At 43.4% G+C, this 24,811-nt stretch overlaps 1 pseudogene; it reads right to left on the bottom strand.

Moving 5' to 3' along the window:
- Positions 1-24,811, bottom strand: part of LOC132830244 (apoptosis-inducing factor 3-like) — a 103,014-nt pseudogene that overhangs the window by 33,741 nt on the left and 44,462 nt on the right.

The following is a 24,811-nucleotide window of genomic DNA, read 5'->3' as shown; positions in this document are numbered from 1 at the left end:
CACAGTTATATTTATTTATATTAGGAATTCACCCTGCACCTTCTTGAAAAGCCTGCAATTATTGAGAATGGGGAAAAAAACAAAGATACATTGGGAAATTAATCATTTGACAGTTTTAGTAAATTTGGATCACGTTTCTTTTTGTTCGAAATTGAATTAAAGCTGATTGTGAAGGTTCCTCTCCTGAACTGGAAAGCACTGTTGAAATTTTAAAGGCATAGGCCTCTTCTCAGACATTTTTCACTTGTGACACTTGTGTTTTTTAAACAAAAACTCATTAGTTTAGTAAAGAATAGTCATAAAATGCTGTTTCAAAGAGTGAAGTCATGTCTCACCTCCTTGTTGATCAACACTTCAATGCCGTACGTTGAATAGAACTCTGGCTTCCGCAACAAGATATGTTCAATGTTAATGTCTAAAGTCTAAAAGAAATACAATAATCTGGTTAGCAAATATAATCATGATACTTTTCTGCAGGGAAAGAAAGAAAGGACAATGAAGAAGGCTTTTGGCACACTGGCCTTCATCAGTCAGGGCATTGAGTTTAAGAGTTGAGAAATTACATTGCAGTTATACAGGACATTGGTGAGGCCACACTTGGAGTATTGTGTTCAGTTTTGGTCACCTCATTATAGGAAGGATGTTATTAAACTGGAAAGAATGCAGAAGAAATTTACAAGGATGTTGCCCGGACTCAATAGTCTGAGTTAGTGGGAGAGGTTGGGCAAGCTCAGACTTTTTTTTAAAAAGAGTGTAGGAGACTAAGGCGGGACCTTATAAAGGTGCATAAGATCATGAAAGGCATGGATAAGGTGAATATAGTCAGTCTTTTCCCCAGAGTTGGTGAATCAAGGAATAGAGACCATCAGCTTAAGGTTAGCGGGGAAAGAATAAAAGGGAACCTTTTACACAGAGAGTGGTATGCATATGCAATGAGCTGCCAATGTTAGTGGTTGAGGCGAGTACATTAATATCATTTAAAAGGCAATTGGACAAATACATGGATAGGAAAGAATTAGAATGATATAGGCCAAGTGTAGAGAAATGGGGTTAGCGTGGATGGACATTTTGCTTGGCATGGACCAGTTTGGGCCAAAGGGCCTGACTCCATGTTGTAGGCCTCTATGACTCTAAAGAGCTACAATAAGTTAGCTGAATGAATGTTCCTGTGGACGCGAATTAGACAATGTGTGATGATAAAACTAATACGATCAGCTCTGAGCTCATGCAAATACTTGCCCCCATCCTAGCCAGATGTTAAGAGGACGCTAAGAGGAAGTGAAGCAAAATGGATGGATTATATTTTAATGAAGACTAATTAGTATATGGCCATGTCACAAGTTTACATTGTGAACATAAAACTAAAATTACAATAATTGTGGTAATAGAATAATTGTGTTGAAAGGCATTTAAAATATATTATTTTTGGAATTTGGATTTTTTTTAAAGAGGAAAAGCACACAAATGTGAGTTTCGTTGCAAAGTTTTTTTATGAAGAAAAAGAGGTCAGAAAATTATTCAGGAGCAGTGAGCTCAAAGCACCAGTTCCAAGAAGATGTATGACTGAAAACAAGGGCTTGGGAAAACTCCTGTAGCATTAACTGAATCAGATTTTTGTACTTTTCGGTTTGTACATACATTCAGCCATTAGTTTTGTTTTTAACTCAGTTCAGAAAACACTGGCCTTTTAATTGAGAAGAATTAGGAGTTGAGTTCAGAATCAAGTTTCTCCCCAGCAGATTTTAGTTAAGTTCAGTTCAGTTCTGAGAAAACTGAACTGTAGTTTGTGAAGCTTACAAACTAGGAGAGTTTGGAATAAGAATCATTAAGTTGTTAACATTGAAAAAAAAAGGCCATTAGAATAATGGAATGGTCAAACCACTGGACTTAGAGGAATTGTAAAATTGTCAGTTCAAGTAAAAACAACTGGAAGGAGTCAGGGAAGTACAAAATTTACAGGGTTGAGATAGGAGAATAATTTCTCTGGATTTGATTCTCTCTAAAGGATAGTATTGGAAAACAATATTGCTTAAAGACCTTACCAACTATCCTAATAGCATGGTTTATTTGTTTTATTTCTTGTGTGTAATAAATTGAAACACTGTTGTTGAAGAACACCTTCAGCCTCATATGAATATGTTTCAATGACTAACCACAATGTTGATGAAACAAAGCAAAAATAAACATGCAGTCTATAAAGCCAGGTTTCATTATGAGATCAGACTTGTCCAGTAGTGGGGATCATAATGTTTTTGTACTACATGGCAGGAGCAATTTCCTCACTCATTTCTTCATGCATACACTTTAGGATTAGTCTTGTGTCAACAGACTTGTTAGGAATCTTAAATTGGTCAGGAAATAGTTACAATTGTATGCCTGATTTCAAAATATTTAGGCCTTCTTTGCATAAGACAGCCATCGGCTTTCCTCGTTAAATCCATCCTAAAAGGCCAGAGCAATGCCAAGTTGGATGGTGGCGACATTCTGATTTTTTTAAAAAAGCATATCTCCACACAGACATTTTCTTTTCTGTGGGAAATAGTGATGTAAAGTTTTCTGGAATGATTAACAGTACAAAAAAAATCATGCCCCGAGTACACCTTCAGAGGCTGAGAAGTCTAGCAGAGGAGTTTATCCCAGACCTGTTGGCTCAAAGGTATGAACATTACCAGTATTCCACAAGACTCTCTGCCTGAAATTAAACTACTGCCAATCCTGTGAAAGATTTATTATTTAATTTATGTACCACCTTTCACAACATCAAGAGGTTTCAAAGTATTTTACACCCATTGCAACAGTGACAGCAGCTGGAATGTTAGTTTATACGCTCCATTTCACTTACTAATGCTGCCTTTATATGTCTATTTCTTTACTCAGAATTGCCTTCCAGTTGAACTGTCAAAGGCCAGTTTACATTTCCCATTAATTCTCTTCAGTCTACTGCTCAAAACATTGGATGTTTCTTCAACACTACAAGAGCCATTTTCCTTCCTGTGTAGCAGCATTGCATGTTTCTAGTATTAGCTTTGCCAGATGTTATAGTCATGAGGTTATTAGCATCCACAAAGGGCACCTTCACTAAATGTCAAGGTTGAATAAATTCACTAGGTCATTGTGAGAATTTGGAATTTGCCAATCCAGAAAGGGAGCGTTTTCTTCTTCTAAACGCAAATGGGAGGCATGGTGGCTCAGTGGTTAGCACTATTGCCTCACAGCACCAGGGTTCCAGGTTCGTTTCCAGCCTCGGGTGATTGTCTGTGTGGAGTTTGCACATTCTTCCTGTGTCTGTGTGGGTTTGCTCCGGTTTCCTCCCACAGTCCAAAGATGTGCAGGTTAGGTGAATTGGCCACTCTAAATTGCCCATAGTGTGAGTGCATTAATCAGAGGGAAATGGGTCTGGGTGGGTTACTCTTCGGAGGGTCGGTGTGGACTGGTTAGGCCGAAGGGCCTGTTTCCACACTGTAGGGAATCTAATCTAATCAAATCAAATATTAGCTTTGTACACTCCCAGATATGGTACTGATCAAATGAAAAACCAGTTGTTCTCTACCCAGCCTGTAATATGCCTTGGTCCTTAGCCTTAGAAAAATATGTTGTGTTATAGATCCACAGCTGGCATGATTACAATCTTATCAGTGGTCCCTAACAACCACCAGAATTGTGATGCATTAGGGTCATGCATTAACATAACCAGCTGCAGATTGAACCAAAACAATGGAACCGATGTTAAATTATACAACAAACATTACAGAATGTGCAGGGATCACATTCATTAAATTGTAAAGGAGTAAGGATGAATGTTGGCATCAATTCTCCCATTTGCCAACTCATAACAGCAGAAAAGCAGTTGAAATACTGTGGGAAAAAAAATGGCATCAATGGTCTTTATTTTTAGAATGTCCACAGCTTATCTGGAACAAGCAAATTAAAACTTTTTACATATAAGCAAATGGTACATACAGAATATGTATGTATTTATGGCATATTGTGTTTGTTATTTATAAAAATTAAATCATTTGTGATATGGTTGAGTGCAATATTTCTAAATGTTATGGTGCTGGCATCACACGGTTATTTCCATTAAATAGTTCATGACATGTCTCGTGAACATAAGTCAGATTATGTCCTGTGGACATTTAAAACTTATGTCCAAGTTGAGCCTGAAATGGTTGTGGATGTAAATTAAGTGGCTATTTGTAGACAGACGGAGACCCATAGAGTGGTACACCTACAAGTGCAAGGTAACTTCAAAAAATAGCCCTTCAAAAGGGGAAAAAGACAAATCAAAACAAATCGGATTTTAATCACTTGTGATTATGAAAATAATGAGAGGCTGACAACCCATGGTTCAATAGCAAGGCACCCTCTGTGCATTATGTTCCAAACTGCAGAAACATTTTGTGTCACCCTTTTGAAGAATACATAAGATCAAAAGCCAGTTTAAACTCTACTGGAGTATCCTAGTAGGACTAAACATTCTCATGTGCGCCAGCTTGAGTTCAAGTGTTGGATGGTTGAAATATTCTCTTAGTCACCACTGTGTTGCAAGTAAAGAAAATGTCTCTCACTCTGAATGAGGCAAACCAGACAAAAGGAAACAAGGTCAAAAAGACTTCAAAGGGACCCTTTCTCACCCTGAACACTGGAATTCAATTACATTCGAAAAGAATCAGCACTATAGAATTTTAACCAATCATAAAAACTAAGGATGGTGAAACCATGTGTTCAGTAACCATGGCAAAATTGCCAATAATTTCCAGTGTAACCGCCATAATTTTCAACTCCAATTTTCATGAACAGTTCAGAGGCTGATCCAAATATACAAAGAGGTTTAAAACTTCTTACTTCTTATTTTTAATATATGTGTTATGTTACTAATTCTTCTCATGTTTACTAATTAATAAATTCACACTGTGTTAACTCAAGGAAGCCTGGTTAAATTGATTCCATTTAAAACATGTCGATTTAGGTCAGGAAACAGGGTATCCACAACGGACCAGTTTTTATAATAACTTTGTTATGACTAATGACCCTAATGGTTTCTTAAAGCACGAATCCAAATTAATAACATTATTGTTATTTTTCTATTCTGGATTTAAACATGGTACCTAGGCAAATCTGATTTTACTTCATATCCTCAGCTCCTTGAGAGAATATTAAACATTACATTGTTGGCTGGGGGGGTGGAAATTGGGTGAGAGGGAAATGAAAGGATGTGATACACAGTCATTCTCAAACATATTATTTGCCGAGTTCTGGAAGATTGGATAGCCCTGAAATTGTGTGGAGACTGTCATGCGATTAACCTATTCCCATTGATTGCAATGCAGGCGACATGCTAACTATGATGCCTGCTCACTTCTATCACCTCTGTATTGAACCAGTTCAAATTGTGATGTTCATTCTTTGCACACATCAACAAGAAGCTAATGATGAAAGGCTAGTGTGATAATATATTAAACATAATTTATCATTTGGGAATGTGTGTTTTCAGTACTGTGAGGGTAAGAATTTTTCAAAAAGAGGTCAGAAATCATTTGTTAGTTAACTAAGAACATGGTGCAGAATCTGAAAGAGGCCTGAAGGACACGGGCTATTGCAAAAGCATGGCAGAAGTGTGAGGAATTTAAGCAAGACCACTCAAAATTAGGAACAACCTATTGCCTCTTTTAACTAAGAGTTGAGATTCATACTAGTCAGCAGCAAGTTGCTCATTATAGCTTGTTAATGACCTTATTAGCTGTACATCTTATCTCATTAATATGCAGCTTCCTATCCTACCACTCTCCACAAGCAAACTAGGTGCTGAGATAGCTTGATATGGAAATCAGAGTGGGTACCTGGCAACTTCAGCTCACTGCTGAAGAACTTCCAAATGAAGTACCAGGCACCATCATCTCACAGAATGCTCCATGGGCACTGGCCACATATACTCCAAGACACTGGCATTCTTGATAATTGGCAGCGTCTAAAAACCAACATGGCCCATCTCTGATCCACTTACAGCAAACTTCTGCACTTCAGTGCGCAATGATCTATCAGTGTAATATTGCAGGAAGGATACTGTACCCTGAGGGACATCCTGCCAGCTCATGGACTGGACCAGGTTGTTCACTTGCTCTTATAAATGCACATTTGCTCTGAGCCTAACTGGATGCTTCCAGCACCTTGCCTTGCATTGTTTTTCCTTGCCTTTATTACACCTTGCCTTTCAGTCAGAGATACCAGGCTTACAGTACTATTTATTATCTTGCTGTTTAGTATGGACACAAGGCCAGGAAGCTCACCGTGGTGTAAGAAGTTCAAACCAAGAATGGTTAATTTGCCTGTGATAGGTAGACCCTTGGCATACCTGACCCTTCTATACACAAAGGCACATGGGGTTACCCCACCAAATCTTGAGAGGCCAAAAGGGTCAACAGCCCAGCAAGGCTCCCTTCAGCCCAGCTGTGGAACCAGGAAGTGCACTCATATGTAGTAGGATGGAGAGAAAGAAGAAAAATGATTGAGAGCACTTCAGTGGAATGGGTAAAAATAGCTTGTACATCACACTCAGTTTATTAATATATGTTCCTGTATTTAACTTGCGTGTGGTTGTGAGTTTCTCCATGTAGGTACTGAATGCATTTTCAGCTGACCCCATAGCATTTCATGGCCACGGACAAGTCTCAATGGATGGAGGTCTGCGTTGACAGCGTGTTGCACTATTGGGAAGCAGCAGGAACAATGACCTTTTTTAGGTCACACCAGAGACACCAAGAGGCGATACCAAAATAAGCATTGAGACCCAGACTAACCACATGGACCACAGTCATTTGTAGCAAGGTTTACACTACACATAGCGGGCTACAAAGCAAGATCGAACAAAATCACAGGCATCAATACATCCACACCAAACAAGCTTAATGCATTCTGTGGTCGCTTTGAACAAAAGGTAAGTGAAATGATGTCAACTGTCCCAACTGCTCAGATGCACCTGTGCTCATGGTCACTGCCACAGACATTAGAATGGCCTCCTTGAGAGTGAACCCACGGAAAGTGACTGGCCTGGATGTAGTCCCCGGCCATGCACTCAGATCCTGTCTGAACCATCTGGCAGGAGTACAGTTGGTTCTGCTATAGCACGTGTTTCTTCAACACGAAGTGGCTTTAATGTGATTGAAGAATTTAGACCGTTATTTGTAGAACGCGAACTTTCCTGAGCTATATTGGTTATACTAGGATTCTGGCCTATTTAGTTTAAATGGCATGGCTATTGCATGATTTTCTTATCACACAAGATCGCACGAAAACAGAAATATTAAGTTATATCAGAACCGACCGTATTCGCTATCTTTATAAAATATCTCTAACCATTCCTTACTGCAGTCTGCAGTCCCCACCTGCTTCAAGAAGACCACCATCATTCCAATACCAAAGAAAAACCATGCAGCATGCCTCAGTGATTACTGCCAGGTAGCTTTGACCTCCATAATTATGAAGTGCTTTGAGAGATTAGTCATGGCTCACTTCAACTCCAAGTCTATCAATTTGCCTTGATCTATTGCAATTCACCTACTGACACAACAGGACCCACAGCAGGCGCCATCTCCCTGACCCTACACTCATTCCTGGAACATCCAGATAACAAGGATACCTATATCAGACTCCTGTTTATCGACTATAGCTCTGCCTTCAACACCATAAATTCCAAACTAACTCATTTCTAAACTCCGAGACTTAGGTCTCAGCTCCCCCCTCTGTAACTGAATCCTTGACTTTCTGACCTATAGACTGCAAACAGCAAGAATAGGTGACAACACTCTTCCACCATAATCATCAACACCATTTCCCCGCAAGGCTGTGTACTCAGCCTCCTACTATACTCCTTACACACTCGTGACTGTGGTCAAATTCCAACCCAGTCCATTTCCCAGTTTGTGATGACACCAGCTTTGTATTTGGACATCAAACAATGAGGCAGAATACAGGAAAGAGATTGAGTGCTTAGTGGCATGGTGTATCTCTCCATCACTGTCAGCAATACAAAGGAGCTGGTCATTGACTTCAGGAAATGTAATAGAGGGCACACCCCTGTCTCCATCAATAGTGCTGAGGTGGAGATGGTTGAGAGGGTCAAGTTCCTGGGAGTGATGATCACCAACAATCTGTCCTGGTCTACCCATGTCAACGTGATGGTCAAGAAAGCACAACAATGTCTCTGCTTCCTCAGGAGGTTAAGGAAGTTCAGCATGGCCACAAGTACCCTTATCAATTTCTATAGGTGCACCATAGAAAGCATCCTAGCTGGATGCTTCGCAGTGTGGGTTGGCAACTGTTTTTGAGGAGAAAGTGAGGACTGCAGATGCTGGAGATCAGAGCTGAAAATGTGTTGCTGGAAAAGCGCAGCAGGTCAGGCAGCATCCAAGGAGCAGGAGAATCAACGTTTCCAGCAACACATTTTCAGCTCTGGCAACTGTTTTTCCCAAGACCACAAGAAACTACAGAGAGTTGTGAACACAACCCAGTACATCACACAAACCAGCCTTCCATCCACTGACTCCATCTATACTTCTTGTTGTCTTGGGAAAGTAACCAACATTACCGAAGACTCCTCCCACCTCAGTTATACTCTCTTCCACCCTTTGCCTTCGGACAGAAGATATCAAAGCTTGAATACATGCACAAATAGGTTCAAGAACAGGTTCTTCCCCGCTGCTATGAATGGACCTCTCAAACGTTAATGGCGATGTCTCTCTCTCTCTCTCTCTCTCTCTCTCTCTGCACCTTCTCTGTGGCTGTAACACTGTATTCTGCACACTCTATGATGCAATCTGAATAACACACAAAACAATGCTTTTCACTGTATCTCGGTGCATGTGACAACAATAAATCAATATGTCAGTATAATACAAATGGCATTGGGTCATGCTGGTACCTTTGTCCTACTTCATTCATCATCCCAAATATCTCGCTCCCTCAAAGTTTGTGAAAAGACTTGTAGCTTGGGTGCTCGTTGTTGTGGTTCTGTTTGCCGAGCCGGGAATTTGTGTTGCACACATTTCGTCCCCTGTCTAGGTGACTTCCTCAGTGCTTGGGAGCCTCCTGTGAAGCGTTTCTGTGAGCTTTCCTCCGGCATTTGTAGTGGTTTGAATCTGCCGCTTCTGGTTGTCAGTTCCAGCTGTCCGCTGCAGTGGTCGGTATATTGGGTCAGGTCGATGTGCTTATTGATTGAATTATAGGACAAGCCAAACCAAGAACAGCCAGGGAATTCCTAGAGGCAATGGCACTCATCCACAGATTCAATCAATAAGCACATCGACCTGACCCTATATACCGGCCACTGCAGTGGACAGCTGGAACTGACAACCGGAAGCGGCAGAGACAAACCACTACAAATGCCGAAGGAAAGATCACAGAAACGCTTCACAGGAGGCTCCCAAGCACTGAGGATGTCACCTAGACAGGGGACGTAACGTCTGCAACACAAATTCTCAGCTCGGCGAACAGAACCACAACATTTCACTCCCTCTGTGCGCAATATTGTAGCTATCAATGAATTCACCCATCACTGGCTGTGCCAGGGAGGGACAACATACAGAGAGGGTCAGTGCTGTAGGATGCTCAGAGAGTAGTGTGGACAGTGCATGAATTCGTGACCAATGTCTTTCCCTGTAAAAGCACATGCTGAGTCAATTACTCTGCCCACTCTTAAGTGTGGTCAAAAACAATTTTTCACCCTTGTGCACTTTTGATTTCCAGCATGATGGAGATGAAAGTGAGCACTCCTCTTCCAATGACTACTATCCTCAGCCTAAATGTACTGGAGAGCCCCCAAATATCCACATACCCTTCTTCACAACCCACCCTAAAGCCTCATGCTTCTCACTTCCCCAAGACCCCATTCAGTCCATTTATATCCGGCTGCACTTGCCTACCATTTCCACCCAGTCCCTGGCATAGAAGGTGACCATGCCAGGTGTGGTCATACACTGCTGCATCCTTGAAGCCAGGGTACTCCTGACATGGACAACTCTGCCTCATGTTACACCCTACAAATCCTGCTGCTTCCTTTCACAATTTTAGTGGGCTTTCCTCCAGACCTTGAAAGCTCCAGTGACAAACAGAACCTGCTAAGCAATGTATTCACCTGCTTATACAGTAACCTCCCACAGCAATGGCCAAACCCATGTGCTCCCCGATCTCTTTCCATTCCCCCTTAATTTCTGTAGATGGACCTAGTGGAATGATCAGGCCCACCTTAATGACTGATATGACAGGACAGTCCCAGGCATGATGCCTCTGAGTAATGCTGCTAACATGTCCCTGACTGAATTAGCCCTAACCCTGGAATAGCTGCTACAAAGACAATAGACTAATAGTGGCCCACTCTCTAGATAGTACAGGCTTGGCTTATCTATCCAATAAAAGATGCCCTTGACTGGTTTGGGAGGTTGCCCTTATCGACTGTGCTTGAACCCCCTGATTCTTTTAAGAGTTGGATATATAGCTGTCTACTTGTGGGTTTGCCTCACCAGCTGCTGGCATACGCAGTAGATCAACATAGCACATTGCCATTCTACATAGACTGAGGACTGCTTAGTACGATGCCCGTTTTTGTGCCTGTCATGCACAAACAGACATAACAAGGCAAGACAGGAATGCTGTGATCATGCACGTAGGCATGAAGTCAGTTGGCACCAGGAGAAGCAAGCAAGTAGCTCTGAGACGTGGCCTAGTCCAGTTTGAGTTTGATTCTATGCACAAACTGTTCCCGCTGTAGCCTTTCAATGTTTGTTGCTGGTATGCTTTATGTTTTGAGAGAGTATTACTAGTGCAGGGGACAAAAACTCAGATGGGCACGAGGGGTTGGCAGATGTCAGATGTCAATGTCAGTGGGTGTGTGTGGCTGGTGCCCATGGAACAAGCTCTGGGCTGCGGTTTGGTCACAGGGAGCAGGGATCACTCTGTTAGCTGAATACTCATGCTGGTTTCCTTGTCAGGTTTTCTCTACATCGAGCTTATTTGGTAAAATGGAAGGTTGAATATTACGAGGCGGTTGTGCAATTGGCATCTTGTCGCAGTTGCACCAAAATATAAATGTTAACCGTTAGTGGATCAGTGGATTGCACTGGTGTGTGTGTGTGTGTGTGTGTGTGTGTGTGTGTGTGTTCCTTCCACAATCCAAAGATATGCAGGTTACGTGGATTAGCCATGGGAAATACACGGTTACAGGGACAGGGTGGGTCTGGGTGGAATACTCTTTGGAAGGTCAGTGTAAACTCGATGGGCTGAATGGCCTGCTTCCACATTGTAGGGATAACACGAGTTGCTCCTGACATCAAGGTGGGCCTCACTGCAATTATCACCACTCTGCCAAACAACCTGCTGTTGCCCATGCCGCCGATACACCCATCGGATTCCACCCAGTTTTTTGAGTTCCGTGGAGTCCTCCTTTATTCTCTGATTGCTTAGTACGGTAATTGCATAATCAGTATGTTTGCCTGTTTATATACTTCTACTCTGTACATGTGGGGATCACACACACACACACACACACACACACTTTCTCTCTGTTTACACGTTTTGTTTTACCTTTGCATCAATCTAACCAACAGTATGTTTTATGTTTTGTCTGATCTTTGCAGTAATCTCACAAACCGTATGTTTTGCAATTGAAGTAACAGTAGGAAAAAGTGGGTACATTAGGGGAAGCTAGACAACTGATAGTCACATCACATTTTCCTTCCCTAAGTAAATTGAAACAGCAACAGAAATAAGAACATAATAGCAAACAAAGCTAGTTAGGTTCCCATAGGAACCAAGATAGCACCTTCAGTGGAATCTGATAAGGAGAAAAAGGAAGTCTGCACCTTTGTTCAGGATTGGGTGGGGTGGAGATAGGGTGACTCCAACCAGAATCAATAAACTGTAAAGTTGCCAAATGTCTTCAGTGTGAAAGCTGTCCATTTGTGTTGCCACAGCCACACTGGTAACAGCTTCAACAGAAGAGAAACAACTGATACCTGGAGTCACAAGATCTAACCTTGCACCACACCTTGTATATGTGTCATTTCAAACTCTTAACCATACCTTCAAAACCACTGCTCAAGTGCTGTATTATAAGCAAACTTCCCTTGTAATGAATATAATCTAAACATTGCCACCTATATGGGTCAACAGTAAATCATAGACTTTGTTTACTAAAACCTTGATTAGCCAAACAAGTGGGAGCACATAGTCATGGACGTCAGGCATCAGCCCTCGATGGCCTTATTGTATTGGTTATTAACACCAAATGAATGAATCTTCAAATGCAATATGCCATCAACAACAAACACAGCCTTAGCACAACCTGCTGCAAACAGCTGAAGAGGGGTCACAACTCTCCCTTTTTATTAAATTCCTCTCAGGCAATTGTCATAACTGTTTTATTTCTTTAAACTAATTTTAGAACTTAGTTGTCACATTAATCTCAGTATAACTGGATCAAATATGAAGGATAGAGTTGAGAGTGTGGTGCTGGAAAAGCACAGCAGGTCAGACAGCATCCGAACAGCAGGAGAATTGACGTTTTGGGCATAAGCCCTTCATCATTGGGACTTATGCCCAAAACATCGATTCTCCTGCTCCTCGGATGCTGTCTGACCTACCGTGCTTTTCCAGCACCGCACTCTCGACTCTGATCTCCAGTATCTGCAGTCCTCAGTTTCTCCAAAAATGAAGGACAGCCAATGGTAATTCCAAGGCAGCCAGCTTTTTTATATTCATTGGGTTACCTGAGCTTGTCAGATGATCAAAGAAGCCTACTAAATCATGTGTCCTTTTTTAAAATCATTTTTAATTCATGAAAGTCTCAGTTAAAGTCAAAAGATGAAAACTGAATGTTTCTGGTCAATTTTGGCTACAATTATAACACACTGCTTAAATCATCACTGTATCTCAAAGGAGCAATATGCAGAGATGTACGTACAAATAAATGTCTGGAGCATTGCGAAGCTGGCCATCAATGTCTCAGATCAATGTTAAGAGGCACACAAGTTGTGACAAACTTAGAGTTTACCTTTTTGATCATGGAGCTTTGTTTACCCACTTGTGAATCCAATCATGCTGCAGTAGCTGACTGTCAATCTTGCAACCTTCATTACAGCACGAGCAACAGTCACCCAACATGTACTTTCTGCAGTAGGCGCTTCCACCTGAGCTCAGCTTTACTGGTGCAGCTCAGAATGCCACCAACACAGCTGTAGATTACAGTGCACAAGTGGAGCCCATGGGATGTCTTAGCAATAAAGCAACATGGCCTCCAACACATGATTCAATTGTTGAGATATTCACAATAGTAATTTAGGGAGATGGGGCTGGGATGGAAGGTAAGGCTGGGGGGAATGGATAGAATGGATTTGGTAATATCTCCACTGTGCAAAGGCCTGTTCTCTCAAGAAGGCAGCATTCTTTCTTCACTTGGCCACTCTGCCCATGTCCTTGCTATTAATTAGCAGCCGACAGTGCATACTGCTTCTAAAGCCTGTTCTGGCAACGTAGAATGAAATGTAGTTAGCTCTCTTTGAACAGAGACTTCCATTACACAATAGTGGAAAGAAAACTGGAAGATGTTGCATAAATTGGCGGATTCAACCTGGAAGGTGCCAGATGCATAACCACAGTTATCTTCATAGTTATTAGACACACAGTCCTTGCCTTGATGTGGTTTCATTGTGGCTATAGCAGGTAGGGAGGACAGTCTTACGGAAAGGCAAATATCTGGTATTATGTTGCTAATGCAGATTCAGGCAATAAAATTATTTCCTGAACACCCCGATGGCTGTGGCCTCCTGCATCAGAAGATGACATTAAAACAGTAAAACCTAGAAATAATGCAAATTAGACCAACTCATCTGCTATACCTGAAAATGGAAGCCCAGCATGAGCAGGAAATGCATTTCTTATTTTAGGAATTTTTGCATTTTTTTCCCCACTAGGGGACAGCTTGCCTCTCCCCCATACTCAGTCTCTTCCACTAACTTACCCAGTTTTGCATGGCATTTTGTGATTCTCGAAGTCACGCTATATTGCAAGGGGACTACTGCTAATACAGCCATGTCTGGGAGTAAAAGGTCCTTCAGCAACTGCCCATTACTCCCTGCAGACTTTTGAAACAAATGAAAGCATTAAACACTTGTAGAATTGTGGCAACAGTGAGGAGAAAATTAAACTACAATTAATCTAGAATGATGACCCCTTTGCATAATTCTTACAGGCGATTGGGTCACACTGGGAGGATTGCAGTGTTGGTGTTCAGTTGAGCATAGTTAAGGTTAAAATAGAACATTGCTCAGCATGGAGCTCCAAAATGATACTGCTGCTGTTGACAATCAGCATTGCACAGGGCAAAAGTGAGGACTGCAGATGCTGGGGATTATAGTCGAGAGTCTGGTGCTGTAAAAGCACAGGTCAGGCAGCATCTGAGAAGCAGGAGAATCGATGTTTCGGGCAAAAGCCCTTCATCAGGAAGCCTTTTCACCATCCCTCCAGACCTCCCCCTCAGTGAGGACGACCGATCAGTCCTCAGCAAAGGCCTTATCTTCATCCCCCTCTGCTCCCGGAACAACAAGTTCAATATGCGTTGTGACGTTGAACACTTCTTTAGCCGCCTCTGCCTCCGAGCTTACTTTTTCCATCAAGACTACCGTCCAGCTTCTGAGGACCCCTTTGCCTGCTTCTAACACACCCATCCATCTGGGCACCCGGTGCCGGTCTGATACCCACCCTCGACCTCTTTAGTTCCAACTGCCACTGGGACATTGACCGCGTCAACCTCTCACCCACTCCAACCTCTCACCCTCACAACACGCAGCCCTCCACTCCCTCTGCTTCATTCCTAACCTCACCATCAAACCAGTGGATAAAGAAGGTGCACTGGTAGTTTGGCACACTGACCTCTACACCGCTGAAGTCAGGTGCCCTTTGACCATGACCTCATCCCCCATCACCAAACCATCATCTCCCACACCACCTCAGGGGATCTCGCAACCACAACTTCCAACCTCATAGTTCAGGAACCCCGCACCGCCCGGTTCTATCTACTACACAAGATCCACAAGCCTGACTACACCAGCCAACCCATTGTCTCAGCCTGCTCCTGCCCACCAAATTCATCTCCACATACCTCGATACTGTCCTCTTCCCCCCCAGTCCAGGAACTCCCCTCACACATTCTGGACACCACCCACGCCCTCCACCTCCTCCAAGACTTTTGTTTTCCTGGCCCCCAATACCTCATCTTCACCATGGACATTCACTCCCTATACACCTCCATCCACCATGACCAGGGTCTCCCAGCCCTCCATTTCTTCCTCTCCCAATGTTCCCACCAGTACCCTTCTACTGACACTCTAATTCATTTGGCTTAACTAGTCCTCATCCTCAATAATTCTTCTTTGAATTCTCCTACTTCCTCTAGATGAAGGAGGTAGCCATGGGCACCCACATGGGCCCCAGCTATACTGGTCTCTTTATTGGCTACATGGAACAGTCTATCCTCCATAATTACACTGGCACCATTCCCTACCTTTTCCTCCGCTACATTGATGACTGCATCGGTGCCACCTCATGCTCCCATGGGGAGGTTGAACAGTTCATCAACTTCACCGATACATTTCACCCGACCTTAAATTCATCTGGACTATCTCAGACACCTCCTCCCCTTCCGGGACATCTCCATCTCCATCAACGATGACCAACTCTACACTGACATCTTCTACAAATCAGCACTGTGCATTGAATGATGCCATAATCTGCTTTCTCTGCATACTTCCAACGACTACCCCCACCACCAGGGATATATTTCCCTCTCCACCCCTTTCCACCTTCCGCAAAGACCGTTCCCTCCGTGACTACCTGGTCAGGTCCACGCCCCCCCTACGACCCACCCTCCCATTCTGGCACTTTCCCTTGCCAACACAGGAACTGTTAAAACTTTGCCCACACCTCCTCCCTCACCTCTATCCAAGGCACTAAAAGAGCCTTCCACATCCAAAGTTTTACCTGCACATCCACTAATATCATTTATTGTATCTGTTGCTCCCAATGCGGTCTCCTCTACATTGGGGAGACTGGGCACCTCCTAGCAGAGCGCTTTAGGGAACATTTCCAAGACACCTGCACCAATCAACCACACCGCCCCGTGGCCCAACATTTCTACTCTCCCTCCCACTCTGCCGAGGACATGGAGGTCCTGGGCCTCCTTCACCGCCGCTCCCTCACTACCAGACGCCTGGAGGAAGAACGCCTCATCTTCCGCCTTGGAACACTTCAACCCCAGGGTATCAATGTGGGCTTCAACAGTTTCCTCATTTCCCCTTCCCCCACCTCAGCCTAGTTTCAAACTTCCAGCTCAGCACTGTCCCCATGACTTGTCCGGACTTGTCTGACCTGCCTCGCTCCTTTTCCACCTATCCACTCCACCCTCTCCTCCCTGACCTATCACCTTCATCCCCTCCCCCACTCACCCATTGTACTCTATGCTACTCTCTCCCCACCCCCACCCTCCTCTAGCTTATCTCTCCACGCTTCAGGCTCTCTGCCTTTATTCCTGACGAAGGGCTTTTGCCCGAAACGTCAATTTCGCTGCTTGTTGGATGCTGCCTGAACTGCTGTGCTCTTCCAGCATCACTGATCCAGAATATCACTGTGTGTATGCTAGTATCAGTATCAAAATAGTATCTGGTGGGATTTAGCCCACAAGGGCATGCTTTCAAAATATGCATTTCAAAACTCACAGGACAGTCATAGCGCCGCAAAAGCACACAAGTTCGGTTTGTCACCAATTTCAATAAGGTAAGTAAATATTTTGTTTCTAACCATCGTTCCACAACAAAATATTACCTCTTTCGTCTGTCATTTTTCAAACATAATTCCAGTTGTATAGGTTAGATTATTTACAGTGTGGAAACAGGCCCTTCGGCCCAACAAGTTCACAGTGACCTGCCGAGCGCAACTCACCCAGACCCACTGATCCCTGCCCCTAACACTACGGGCAATTTAGCATGGCCTCTTCACCTAACCTGCACATTTTTGGACTGTGGGAGGAAACCCACGCAGACATGGGGAGAATGACTGTGTGGAGTTTGCACAGTTGCCCGAGGCGGGAATTGAACCCAGGTCTCTGGTGCTATGACGCAGCAGTGTTAACCACTGTGCCACCTTGCTGCCCACTTTTAACCAGTGTTACAAATCTAAGTTTATTAAAAACACAAAGTTAATAACAAAAACATGATGTTATTGTGCGTTCTGACTTATTGTTCATTGATGGTCCACAAACGAGTTATTATCTTACTAACCTTACTGAGTTTCGGACGATCATAAGGCAAGTGCATTTCTTTGGTTGCTATTATGATACGTCCTCTGTAACCTTCCTGGCGAAGAGTTTCTGCACAGATTAACGAAGCTGGACCTTACGGCAGAAACAAAAATACAACAATGTGGATTGAAACTTTTTCTATATATCTCTAAAAGTCCGCTATATTTTCAACTGCAATATATTACTGTAAAAAGTATAATAAAAATTTCATTTTCTTTTAAAATCATCAGCCTCCTTTTACTTAGCGGTTTGATCCCACAGCAGAAAATGCTTCTAAGCTACAATTACTATTATTTTGAAACCAGCCACAATGAGATTCTTAAGCACAAGGTAGAGTTATGCTTTTCTCTTTTGACATGAGTTGCCATTTACAGAACTTCCCTTTGGACAACAAGGCAATTCACTGTGGTGCAGAACATAAGAAATGAATTTTTAACATGCAAAACACAGAGTAATTTAGTATGAGCAGTAACTGCATCTAGACAGGATATAAAAAATAGCATGAGCAGCATTTAGCAACTTCTTATTGCTTCTTGACAACGTACATGAAAGTACTATAAACGATAAGATTTTTGTAAGGTCAGGTCGACTCTGCCAACCTTCAAAAATGGCAGACAGGAACTGGATGTGGTGGCTTACTCCCACTTCTATCAGATCCAATCTTTTTCTGGTATGGGGAAAGAGGTGGGATCCACACATGAGGGAAACCCAGTACAACCATTGACACTCAATGCAGAGGGTCTTAACCTGTAATGTGGGAGTAAGGAATCTATGAAGTAAATGTAAATGCTATTGAAGGGTGGATAGTACAAAGTTTGGCCACATTTCTATGCCGTTCAGTAAAACTTATATTACCTTTATTGAAAAACAATGCAAACATTTTTCTCCTCTGAATGCTCTTGGTACTGACACGTTAAAAACTCTTCTGATAATTTTGTTGTCTGTACAGGAAGCAATAACCTGCTCACCGATGCTCAGGTTGAGATCCACCAAGGCCACTCAGCTCCTGACCTAATTTCAGCTCAATGTTATGATCTAGGCCTAACTATTCTCAGTCAATCATTTGTGACCTTCTTTCTATCATAAAAGGTCAAAATATTATGATGATTTCATAATAATCAGCACAATCAGTGACTCCTCAAATCCCGAATCAGTCCATGCCCAAATACTGCAAGACTTAAACAATATCCAGGCTTAGGCTGAGAAGGGGACAAATAATATTCACACCACACAAGTGCTAGACAATCACAATCTGAAAAAGAGAGATTTTAATCATTGTCCCTTGCAGTCAATAGCATTATGATCACTGAATTCCCCCACTATCAACATCCCAACGCATTACCATTGACCAGAAGCTGAACTGGATTAGCCATGTAAGCAGGTCAGAGACTATGACTCCTGAGTGAGTAACACACCTCCTGACTCCCCAGAGCCTGTCCACAATTCACAAGGCACAAGTCTGATGAAATACTATTTGTTTGATGGATGCAGCTTCAACAATATCAAAGAAGCATGAAGTCATCTGGGAAAAAAAAAGTTCACCTGATTGGCACCACATCCACAAACAGGCCCTCCCTCCACTACTGATGGTCAGTAGCAGCACGATATATCATCTACAAGATCAACTGCATAAATTCACGAAAGCTCCTTGGACAGTACCTTCTAAACTTACTACTGTCGACAAGGACAAAGGCAAATGATGGACTGGGACATCACCACCTGTAGGTTCCCACTCCAAGTCACTCATCACCCTGACTTGGAAATATATCATCATTCCTTCACCATCAGTGGGTCAAAATCCTGGAACATTCACCCTCATAGCATTGTGGATCTACCTACACCAAATGGACCACAGTGCTTCAAGAAGAAGTTTACCAACCCCTCTCAAAAGATGGGCAGAAATTGCTGGTCACATCCTACAGGTGAATGACAAAAAAGCTAATCCATTACTGGGGAGTAATACAAAGTCTTTCTCTCCCATAATCTTTCACTGAACAACTTGGATTACTTTGGGCATTTGATGTTTAGAGGCTTTTAGGTCTTGTCTGACTACTCATCTGCCACTCTTCAGCACACGCAACTGATCTGCAGACATAATTCCTCTGCACCCCTAATCCAGTCCTCCGATCACTGTTCACTTCTCTCTTATGCTTGCGACAACAATTACAGTTTCATCTTTTTTTATGCTCTGTCTCCAGCCACTCATGGTTTTGTGGTTGGGGTTTGATGCATAACTCCAACCTCTGCTGGTGCTCCTTGTTGCAGGCAGCCTGTTCACCACATTGCACAGAACATTTTAGGATCTGTGCAGCCACACATATGTACACACTCAAGGAACATTGTGAGGGAACAAAGTTATTTCAGGCAAACAGCAGCAGGATAAATAAACGGAGTTCACCAAGCCAAGAGGTGTGAGGCTTATCCTATCACATTTAATTGGGTTAATACTCTTGCATTTTAGAAATTTATTAAGTCCAACAGCACTTAAAATATTGCAGGTTAGGCAGCATCTCAGGAATAGAGAATTCGACGTTTCGAGCATAAGCCCTTCATCAGGAATAAGAGAGAGAGAGCCAAGCAGGCTGAGATAAAAGGTAGGGAGGAGGGACTAGGGGGAGGGGCGATGGAGGTGGGATAGGTGGAAGGAGGTCAAGGTGAGGGTGATAGGCCGGAGTGGGGTGGGGGCGGAGAGGTCAGAAAGAGGATTGCTTTGACCAGCAACACATTTGCAATTCTCTATTCCTGAGATGCTGCCTAACCTGCTGTGCTTTGACCAGCAACACATTTGCAATTCTCTATTCCTGAGATGCTGCCTAACCTGCTGTGCTTTGACCAGCAACACATTTGCAATTCTCTATTCCTGAGATGCTGCCTAACCTGCTGTGCTTTGACCAGCAACACATTTGCAATTCTCTATTCCTGAGATGCTGCCTAACCTGCTGTGCTTTGACCAGCAACACATTTGCAATTCTCTATTCCTGAGATGCTGCCTAACCTGCTGTGCTTTGACCAGCAACACATTTGCAATTCTCTATTCCTGAGATGCTGCCTAACCTGCTGTGCTTTGACCAGCAACACATTTGCAATTCTCTATTCCTGAGATGCTGCCTAACCTGCTGTGCTTTGACCAGCAACACATTTGCAATTCTCTATTCCTGAGATGCTGCCTAACCTGCTGTGCTTTGACCAGCAACACATTTGCAATTCTCTATTCCTGAGATGCTGCCTAACCTGCTGTGCTTTGACCAGCAACACATTTGCAATTCTCTATTCCTGAGATGCTGCCTAACCTGCTGTGCTTTGACCAGCAACACATTTGCAATTCTCTATTCCTGAGATGCTGCCTAACCTGCTGTGCTTTGACCAGCAACACATTTGCAATTCTCTATTCCTGAGATGCTGCCTAACCTGCTGTGCTTTGACCAGCAACACATTTGCAATTCTCTATTCCTGAGATGCTGCCTAACCTGCTGTGCTTTGACCAGCAACACATTTGCAATTCTCTATTCCTGAGATGCTGCCTAACCTGCTGTGCTTTGACCAGCAACACATTTGCAACCTGCAATCCTCTTCCTGACCTCTCCGCCCCCACCCCACTCCGGCCTATCACCCTCACCTTGACCTCCTTCCACCTATCCCACCTCCATCGCCCCTCCCCCTAGTCCCTCCTCCCTACCTTTTATCTCAGCCTGCTTGGCTCTCTCTCTCTTATTCCTGATGAAGGGCTTATGCTCGAAACGTCGAATTCTCTATTCCTGAGATGCTGCCTAACCTGCTGTGCTTTGACCAGCAACACATTTGCAGCTGTGATCTCCAGCATCTGCAGACCTCATTTTTTACTCGAAGCACTTAAAATATTATCAACATTAAGTGAAAACACATTTTCTAGCATGTTATTTGCTGTATAACTTGGGTCTGCTGACTATGTATTGCAGTCCACAGTAAGTCAGGAGGAAGTGAGGACTGCAGATGCTGGAGATCAGAGTCAAAGTGTGTGGTGCTGGAAAAACACAGCGGCATCGGAGCAGCAGGAGAATCGACATTTCGAGCATAAGCTCTTCATCAGAAATGAGGGGGTGGACGCAAGGGGGCTGAGAGATAAATGGGAGGGGGGTGGGATGGGGAAAGGTAGCTGGGAATGCGATATGTAGATGAACGTGGAAGTGAAGGTGATAGGTCAGAGAGGAGGATGGAGCAGATAGGTGGGAAGGAAGATGGACAGGTAGGACAATTCAAGGGGGAGATGCTAAGTTGGAAGGTTGGATCTGCGATAAGGTGAGGGGAGAGGAAATGAGAAAATAGGTGAAATTCGCATTGATCCCATGTGGCTGGAGGGTCCCAAGGCCGAAGATGAGGTGTTCTTCCTCCAGGTGTGTGGTTAGGGTTTGGCGGTGGAGGACACCCAGGAATTGCATGTCCTTGGCAGAGTGGGAGGGGGAGTTAGTGTTCGGTCACAGGCGATAGGATTGTTTAGTATGGGTGTTCCAGAGATGTCCTCTGAAACATTCCACAAGTTGGCGTCCTGTCTCCCCAATGAGGGGAATGTTCCTCATTTCCCCTCCCCCCACCTTATCCCAGATCCGACTTTCCAACTTGGCAATGTCCTCTTGAACTGTCCTAGTTGTCCATCTTCCTTCCCACCTATCCGCTCCACCCTCCTCTCCGACCTATCACCTTTACCTCCACCTTCATTTGCCTATCACATCTCCAGCTACGTTCCCCCCAGCCCCACCCCACCCCCTCCCATTTATCTTTCAGCCCCTTTGGGCCACCCCTCATTCCTGATGAAGAGCTTATGCTCGAAACATTGACTTTCCGGCTCCTCGGATGCTGCCTGACCAGTTGTGTTTTTCCACTACCTGTGGAGTCGCAAGTCAGTCAAGGCAGACAATCGCAGTCTTGGGTCATGAACAATGGAAACTATTTCACTTCATAAGTAACAAAAAATACAACTTATAAATTGAGACACTAAACCTACCTCCACCTATAAGAAGAATGACATTTTTATTCACCAGTGACCGAGTGACCATGTTTTGGGTCCTTTTGTTTAAGTTCAAGGCCTATTTAAAACATATAGAAAATAATGAATCCTGTTTGCCAGCGGACATACAAATTGATAATAAAATCCAATTTTTTTTTCAAAGTGTGCCATGAGTCATGGAAACTTACTGAGGTAGTTGTGAAGACAATAACCTTGCCATCCTGGACTTCGGTCTGTAGAAATCGAAAGACAAACAACATTAAGATTACTAGAAATGAATAGATTTATTTATTGCATGCATAATACTAGCATTCTATCAAAGTTTAAGAAAATGTATCTGTTTTATTTGTTAGCTGGACTTATTCAGGGGTGCTAGGATTTCATAGCCCAGATAACCAATAATGAAGGGCAATGAAAAGAAAGTCAATTTTTTTTCCAAGAAAAAAATGACTGATGAGTGTATAAACTACATTTTACATGAACAACACATTCCAGAAAACATGTGAAGGAAAATTTGAGCCTTATATCATTGATGGTGCTTGTGAATGTTCTTTCATTCCTGTAAAAGATAGTCTCAAATGGGGACCCAAGATTTATGGTCCTTCTCATTCATCAAAAGACACTTGGTTCACAGTTACAGATGGGATTCAAGCTCAATTTACTTTCTGGCAAAGCTTGGTCTGATCTGAAAGCAATATGAGCGAGTAGTCTGAGAGACATCGGTCATCAGATCTTGCAGCACAACCACACTTTATAACAGCCACAAACAGTAGCTCTCAAAATCATGGAAATGAGGCCAATCCAATCTACTGTTAATTACTGACTACCATCTAGATTCGATCTAACATCTGTGCTGAAATAACTAATCAACTAGAACAGTAGTGGTACACGACAATTGATCTGTCCATCCTAAATCACCAGGAGGGGGAAAATAATTTAATCATCTGCGGTTCGTGCCCCAGATTGCCTTGCAGTGATTCTGCTAAGCAGAGCTTGTGTGGATATTGCATGGGGATGGGATTAGTCCTATTGTAACACCTGACACATCTCCTCAATCTTATTGCACAGGTTTGTACATAAGAAACGGCCACTTGAGTGAAGCAGACATCACACATGGACCTGTGCCTCAGAAAAAGACTGTGGGTGGAATATTCCCAGCCCCTGAATAACATGAGAAAATTGGAAGAATCACATGTGAACTTCTCAACATCGAGAATAAAAAATCCCATTTCCACCCAAGTATTGCACAACGAGAAAAGACACTAATGAACAGTGAGAGGCCTATTTGCATGCAATAACATCTCATTATTACTTAATCACACCTCATTAATATACAGTTTTTCATTCTGCCACCCAAATAAAAGAAACTAAACAGTGATAGTTTCTGACATGAAACTCAGTGCGGTTAATTAGTTGGTGGCTTTAGTTTGCCACTTGTTCGTCTGGTCCTCCAATCGAAACACCAAACAGTAATATCTCAGGGTATGCTCCATGGGCAGTGACGACATGCATCCCCTGTCCATACAGTTTAACATGCAACATGTACTAACCTCACCACACCTGCACGGCATATCTCTGATTCACTTCCAAGACATTCCTGCATTTCAATGCTGCACTTGGGAGTGCACTGCCACCTTTCATTGCAACACTGCAGGAAGGACATTTGCATGCAGGCACATGCATCCAGCTCATGAATTCAGCCAGGGTACAACTCAGGGATCCTCATTTGCTCTCTTTAGCACTCACTAACTGCACCTAGCTGGATGATCACAGCATCCTGCCATGCTACGTCAATTCATGCCAGTACCGTGTGCCAACCTCACATGCAGCAAACGGACTGCGTGAACATCAACAAAATCGCTGTGCCTCTAAATCTAAGGGCATTAGTTCTCAGTCAAGTCAAAGGATACACCCTTCAGTCAGGGGGACCCAGCAAACTAAGTCAACATCAGCTTCCAATGTCAGCCCAGGAGTTTAGACATAGCGAGTCATCCGGTTAGGGTGTTCAGGATTAGGGTCTATACCCCACACAGTTCAGAGGTGAGCCATTGTCAGGCCAGTGAGTCCAGTACAACGAGCTGGAGAGTTGCAGTATGTCAGTAGGGAAGCGATACACAGACCAGGCAGGGCTCTCTGTCCAAGTCAGGCAAGGGGGTGGGTCATAGCCAGTCCTGGAGCTCCATCCACTAAAAGTCATGGAGGAGTTGTCAGGGGCCAGTACTACAGGAGGGAAGCTGAGGAATTCAGTTGTGGTGACTGACGGCAACATACAGGGATGCAGATGAGCTAACTATTGTGAAGAGTGAAACTCAACATGTATTGGTGGGGTGGGGGGGGGGGGGGGGGGGAGAGAAGAGAGGTGTGCAGGACAATGACACATGGAAGGGAAAGGGGCAATGCAGGAGGGGAAGTCATCAACAGTCAGCACAGCCTGATTTCAATAGGCGAAGGCAGGAAGGCAATGCACTTCTATGTCAGTGCTTTTTGAC

The sequence above is a fragment of the Hemiscyllium ocellatum genome, chromosome 31 (assembly GCF_020745735.1).
Source record: "Hemiscyllium ocellatum isolate sHemOce1 chromosome 31, sHemOce1.pat.X.cur, whole genome shotgun sequence".
In the NCBI taxonomy this organism is placed as follows: domain Eukaryota; kingdom Metazoa; phylum Chordata; class Chondrichthyes; order Orectolobiformes; family Hemiscylliidae; genus Hemiscyllium; species Hemiscyllium ocellatum.
This window is presented reverse-complemented; position numbering and strand designations above follow the sequence as displayed.